Here is a 7,443-nt window from a genome sequence, read left to right as displayed (position 1 = left end):
CATTTACTTACCTTTAATTATATTTACTTACATTTACTTATATTCATTTACATTTACGGTTTACTGACGTTTGTTGGTTACTTATATTTACGGTTTGGTTACTTTAACTTGTTACTTACATTTACAGCTTACTTATATTTACGGTTTACTTACTTTTACATGCTACTTACATTTACAGCTTACTTACATTTACCTACGGTTTACCTACGTTTACTGAGTACTTATATATACGGTTTACTTATATTTAACGCTTACTTACATTTACTTATGTTTACTAATTACTTACATTTGCCGCTTACTTGTATTTACGGTTTACTTAGATTTACATACACTTGCCGTTTACTTACATTTATTGCTTACTTACATACACCGCTAACTTAGATTTACTGATTGCTTACATTTACTATTTACCTTTAACACTTACTTACATTTACTGTTTACTTACATTTACCACTTACTCACAAATGCCGATTACTTACACGTGCCGATTACTTACATTTACTGTTTACTTATATCTACCGCTTACAAAATGCCAACTACTTATATTTACTGCTTACTTACATTTACCACTTACAAATACCAATTACTTACATTTACTGCTTACTTATATTTCCCTCCTAGTTACGAATAACAACGAATAGTCGCGGTTATGAAAGAGATGATAATGAAAAGTAAACTTATAAAATGAAATAATTACGAGAAAAAAAAGTAAAACGCTAAGAATTCAGGGTAAAATTTCTGTAATGAATAAACAGTTTCTGTACAATTAACCAGAAAGAAAAGAAAGAGAGAAAGAAATGGAGAAAGAAAGGGGAAAAGAACGAATGAAAGAAAAGGAAGAGAGAGAGATAGAGGGGGGGGGGAAGAGAGAGAGAGAGGAGAGAGAGAGGAGAGAGAGAGAGAGAGAGAGAGAGGAGAAAAAGAAAGAAGAAGAAAGAAAGAAAAAAAAGAAAGAAAGGAGAAAGAGAGGAAGAAAGAAAGAGGAAAAGAAAGAAAGGGAGAAAGAAAGAAAGAAAGAAAGGGAGAAAGAAAAGAAAGAAAGGGAGAAAGAAAGAAAGGGAGAAAGAAAGAAAGAAAGGAAAGAAGAAAGAAAGGAAGAAAAGAAAGAAAAGAGGAGAAAGAAAGGAGAGAAGAAAGAAAGAAAGAAGAAAAGAAAAAGAGAAAGGGAAAGAAGAAAGGAAGGAAAAGGAGAAGGAGAAAGAAAGAAAGAGAGAGAAAGAGAGGCAGAAAGAGAGAGAAATAGATAGGTAGATAGATAGATAAATAGGTAGATAGAGAGAGAGAGATAGAAAGAAAGAGAGAGAGAGAGAGAGAGAGAGAGAGAGAGAGAGAGAGAGAGAAGAGAGAGAAGAGAAGAGAAGAAGAGAGAGAGAGAGAGAGAGAGAGAGAGAAGAGAGAGAGAGATGAGATAGATGATAGAAGACAGAAGATAGGATAGATAGATAGAGAGAGAGAGAGAGAGAGAGAGAGAGAGAGAGAGAGAGAGAGAGAGAGAGAGAGAGAGAAAAAAAATAGAGAGAAAGAGAAAGAGAGACAAACAGACAAACAGAGAGAGAGAAACAATAACAACAGCATAGTCGGAAGCATCCCTTGCTCAGAGAATCGCAGATGAACAGGAAAGCAACTGTTAGACTACGTAATTTAATATGAAATAATATATACTGAAGTGGCATGAAATTATGATCTAATGAATATTAATATTCGGAGGGAATTGGGAAAGGCTGGCGACAGAGAGGGCATCTGGCGGAAAATATAAGAAATTGTTAAATAAATCATGGTGTGGTTTGAGGCTATGAGTATGAATAATTCAGACCAAAGAATAAACGATTAAAGAAGACGATAAAGGAGAATTAAAGGAAAAAAGAAGATTGAAGATGAAGATGAAGGAGGAGAAGACGAGATAAAAGAAGAAAAAGGAATTGAAGAGGAAGAAGATAAAGACATGGAAGAAAACGAAAAACAAGAAGATGAAGAAGATAAAGAAGATGAAGCTATAGAAAAAGAAGAAGAAGAAGAAGAAGAAAATAGAAGAAAAAGAACAAGAAGAAGAAAATGAAGTAACAAAAGAAAGAGGGAAAAGATAAAAAAGAAGGACAAATAGAACAACAAGAAATATAAAGAAGAAGAGGAAGAAGAAGAAGAAGAAGAAGAAGGAGAAGAAGAAAAAGAAAAAGAAGGAGAAGGAGAAGTAGAAGGAGAAGAAGTAGAAGAAGAAGAAGAAGAGGAAGAAGAAGACGAGGAAGAAGAAGGAGGAGGAGAAGAAGAAGAAGAAAAAGAAGAAGAAGAAGGAGGTGGAGGAGGAGGAGGAGGAGGAGGAGGAGGAGGAGGAGGAGGAGAAAAAGAAGAAGAAGAAGAAAGAGAAGAAGGAGAAGGAGAAGAAGAAGAAGAAGAAGAAGAAGAAGAAGAAGAAGAAGAAGAAACACGACAATACACAGATTCCAAGAACGAGGTAGTGACGTAAGAATATATCGTATGAAACCATAGCTGCCGCATTTGCATCTAAAACAATGTATTTATGAGGAGGTAGTTTTCCATAGAGGCGTAGTAACTCTGATGGATGGATAGATAGATGTAATATAGAGCTTGATGGACGGGATACCTCGATTAATAGATAGTCAGACAGACAGGCAGACAGAGAGCTGGATAGATAGTTAGATTATTGTTTGTTTCCAATACAAGAAAAGGAGTAGATAGTAGATACACTGGCTGCAAATTAGAGAGCTAAATAGATAGAGGTAGATAGATAACAGATGGATAGATAGGTAGATAACAGTTGGACAGATAGATAGATAGATAACAGATGGACTGATAGATAGATAACACATAGACATATAGATAGATAGATTGAATGCTAGCTTGATAGACAGTTAGACAGACAGACAGGTATATGAACTGCGGGGTTCATTTAATGGTATAAAGTTTCCGATACTTAATTTAACTCGCTATCTGATATTACAAATTTTGACACCCCTTACAGACCACATACCTGTAACAAAACCTCTCCTTATCCTCATAAATACAGTAACATTTGGGAAATAATCCTGTAATCTATAGAGATAATTGTTATCTCCTAAGCTCTCTTATCCTTACAAACGCCAGGATAACTTTTAAAAGAAATAATTTTGTATTTTGTCGAGATATCTTTCATCCCGCAAGCTTCTTTTCATACCCGTAAATATAGTCCGGGTTACGATAAACTTTCTTGAAACAGGAGAGATATATATCCATTATCTCGACCCAAAACAGACCGAGACGCTTCGAAACTACAATGAATTCAATCTATGAATATTCTTTAAAAAAAAAAAAAAATCACACTGCAATGTTATCCCTTGTGTATATAGTACGAGTGTAATCTTACTGCCTTATTTGCATATATACATATGTATATGCATGTTTGTTTTCTTTTTTTTTCTTCCCTGTATGAAAAGAAGGAAAAGTTTCGCGTTATGAGCGTACTCTGACGTCAATGGCTGTTGTAAATCGCCACGGGAGCGACTTCTTGAGACAGGGAAAAGGAGGAATCCGAGAAGAAGACGAGGAAGGGTTTCCAAGCGTCTCTCTTGAAGTCGTGGAGGATTTTTTTTTTTTTTGGTTTCGCAGCTTTCATACGTGAAATAGTCCAAGAATGAACTACTGAGAACAGGAAGAGTGAAAAATCATACCGACATAAAAGACAGAAGGGAAAAACCATCAACAAAATCGTACTCATAGAATCCTTTCAAAAAGCCAGAAAAAAATAATGAAGTGGTATATAGACGAGTGATAAGTTCTGCAAGCAAAAAGTAAGAGGCTATTTTCTATCACATGAGAAAGAAAAAGCCAGAGCGATAAATCAGGAATGGTTGAATACCTAACAGAGAAAACAAGACAAGAACCGCAGCAACCAGAAACAGTACGAGAACTAGCATCAAACCTTCATACAGTGAAAGAATTTTTTTTTTTGATACCAAGAAGTCGAGTTCAGACGTGACACGTACACCACAAAGCCTATTCAACCAAAGGAAAGAAACAACTAGACACAATAACAGAACAAACAAGCGAAACACAGGACCTCACCAGCGCAACAAAACACTTCATACGAATCCGCATCAAAAACCTTCTACAAAAGAAAAATGCAACAACACGAGACACACAAATAATGCACAAAAGAATAAGACTACACTCACCACAAAATAACAACACATCACACATCACACACATCACCGCAAATACACCACAAACCATAGCACACACCACACACCAAGAACACATAACAACCAGCACACAACAACACACCACACCAACATCAACACCACAACCAACCAGACACACTACATCACCACCACCACCACCACCAACACCGCCACCACATCACCACCACCACACCATCACCACCACCATACACAACACACACCACCACCACCATCACCACACCACCACCACCCACCACCACCACCACACCATCACCACACCACCACCATCACCACACCATCACCACCACCATCACCACCACACACCACTACCACACCACCACCATCATCCACCACACCACCATCACCACACCACACCATCACACCACATCACCATCACCACCACACCACCACACCACCAACACATCACCACCACCACAACCATCACCACCACTACCACCACCACCATCACCACCATCACCAACAATAACAACAACACCATCACCATCACCACCACCATCACCACCACCAACACCATCACCAACCATCACCATCATCACCACCACCACCACCATCACCAACCATCACCACCACCACCACCATCACCAACAGCAGCATCACCACCAACATCACCACCACCACCACCACCACCAACCATCACCAACAGCAGCATCACCACCACCCCACCATTACCACCCACCACCACCATCACCACACCATCACCCACCACTCCCACCACACCACCCACCATCCCACCACCACCACCACCACAGCCATCACCACCACCACTCCACCACCACCATCACCACCACCATCACACCACCACACACCACCACCACACCACCACCACCACACCATCACCACCATCACCACCACCACCACCACCACCACCACCACCACCATCACACCACCACCACACCACCACCACACCATCACCACCACCACCACCACCACCATCACCACACCATCACCACCACCACACCACCACCACATCACCACACCACCACCAACACCACCACCCATCACCCACCTCACACACCACCACCACCACCACCACCCACCATCACCATCACCATCACCATCACCATCACCACCACCACCACCACCACCCCCAACAGCAGCATCAGCCCAACTGCGCCGTCGATCGAATGGCAGAAGCATTATCTACTGGGTACACATTCCTTCGTGCCTGAATAGAGATCACGTTACGAGATCGACAGCGAGTGAAGAATGCGAAGAACAGAAGACAAACAGAGGGAATAAGAGTTAAATATAGAGATAAAGATAAAGATAGTGATGATGAAGATAGTGATAAGGATGATTATGCTGGTAATGATAATAGAACATGATCATTAACGGTGAAAACTAAGTATATTTCCGCATATAAATAATGGATTTATTGTTTGTAATACCAGTGATATTGATAAAACTAGTGTATTTTGAGTGAGTTAGATAGATGAATAGTTAAAAAGAGGGAAGGAGAGAGAGGGAGAGAAAGGGAGATAGATAGATAGATAGATAGATAGAGGAAAGGAGAAAGAGAGAGAAGAGAGAAGGAGAAAGAGAAGTGAGAGACACAGAGACAGACACCAAAGAGAGATATAGAGACACAGACAACACAGAGACAGAGACAGGAACAGGTATAGAGAAAGACATAAATGCAGACAGACAGACAGACAGAGAAAAAGAGAGCGGAAGAGTGTCACGAACACATAATGCCACTTCTCCCATCTTCACAGAATAATGAATGCATTTTATTCAAGGCATCATCACATACCCATTTTTATTTATTTATTATTATCATTTTTTTTTGTCTAAGTTTATCAAGCAAAAACTCGTTTTCGTTTTTTGGTACTGTGGACAGATTGAGGCTTTTCGAAACTTATTTAACGGTAAAGCTATTAAGTCTATTTTTCTTAAACATCTTCAAGATAAGGACGAAACATTTCGTATTTTGATATTATAGTGATAATGGGATTTATTAATTTATAAAGTGATTGTAGAGGTAATTTTTAGAATGACAAATATCACAAAATAATAACGGTACAATGTGTTGATTAAACAGGAAAATAACATACTAGGAGAGAGAAAGAAAGAGACGGAGAGAGTATGGAAGACAAAAAGAGAGAAAGAGAAGGAGAGAGAGAGAGAGAGAGAGAGAGAGAGAGAGAGAGAGAGAGAGAGAGAGAGAGAGAGAGAAAGCGAGAGAGAGAGTGTAAAAGGCTATGATGTTGGGTATGACTACTTGGGCAGTGATAGTGGTTAAACGGCTTGACTCTTTATTAAGGAAGAGTACTACACAGTGACCTTGGTGGGACCTTGTGAGGATGACTTCTGGGAGCGAAGTTAGGGTCAGACGAAGTCAGATATAATAGTCATATAAGTCCTCGCTGGCTTGATGGTTCTAAATTGCACTTAGAGCCACGTAACAAACAGCCACGTAGTATATTGGTCTCATGCCTTACGGAAATAGTGCTATAGTACACGCTATAGAGAGTATGAGGCCCAGGTTGATGAGAGAGAGAGAGAGAGAGAGAGAGAGAGAGAGAGAGAGAGAAAAGAGATTATTTATTTATACATTTATTTATTTTTTATCCATCTATCTGTCCATCCATGTGTATACTAAGGAAGTGCAATGGTGCATCAGTTTTCCAGATTTGTTTTGTTTCCTATTTTTGAATATCTGTTTTCTCGTAGGTCAGAGAAAAAAAAACCTATACTATTTCCTTATCATATTTTCCCACAGAAATTCAATTTTCAAAAGATATATGAAAATAAATGTATATTTGCATAGAATAATATGCTATCATGTATTCAGTTCCGTTACAAAATTACAGATATTACATACAAATGTACAAAGATGGATAGATGGATAGATAGATAGATAGATAGATATAGAAAAATAAAGATGGGCAGACAGAGAGATAAATAGATAGAGAGCGAGATAGTTAGGTAGACAAATAGATAGATAGAAAGATAGATAGAGAACGAGGTAGAGAGATAGATAGACAGATACAGAGGGACACAAATAGATAGATAGATAGATTGATAGCTAGCTAGATAGAAAGACCAATTATCTATAAATGTTCTAAAAGTCCGTAATATATTAGTTTATAATATTGACTAAATTACACTTCATTATTTAATCCTCAATCTTATAAACGATTGCATGTTCCATATAAATCCTACACATACACACATCCAGTCATTCATGCACAGATGCGCTCTCATTTATACTCATACTTTCACTCTCAAACACACAAATCACTCAGCA

This window comes from Penaeus monodon, chromosome 7 (genome assembly GCF_015228065.2).
Source record: "Penaeus monodon isolate SGIC_2016 chromosome 7, NSTDA_Pmon_1, whole genome shotgun sequence".
NCBI lineage: Eukaryota > Metazoa > Arthropoda > Malacostraca > Decapoda > Penaeidae > Penaeus > Penaeus monodon.
The sequence above is the reverse complement of the archived record's forward strand: the minus strand, read 5'-3'. Positions refer to the sequence as shown.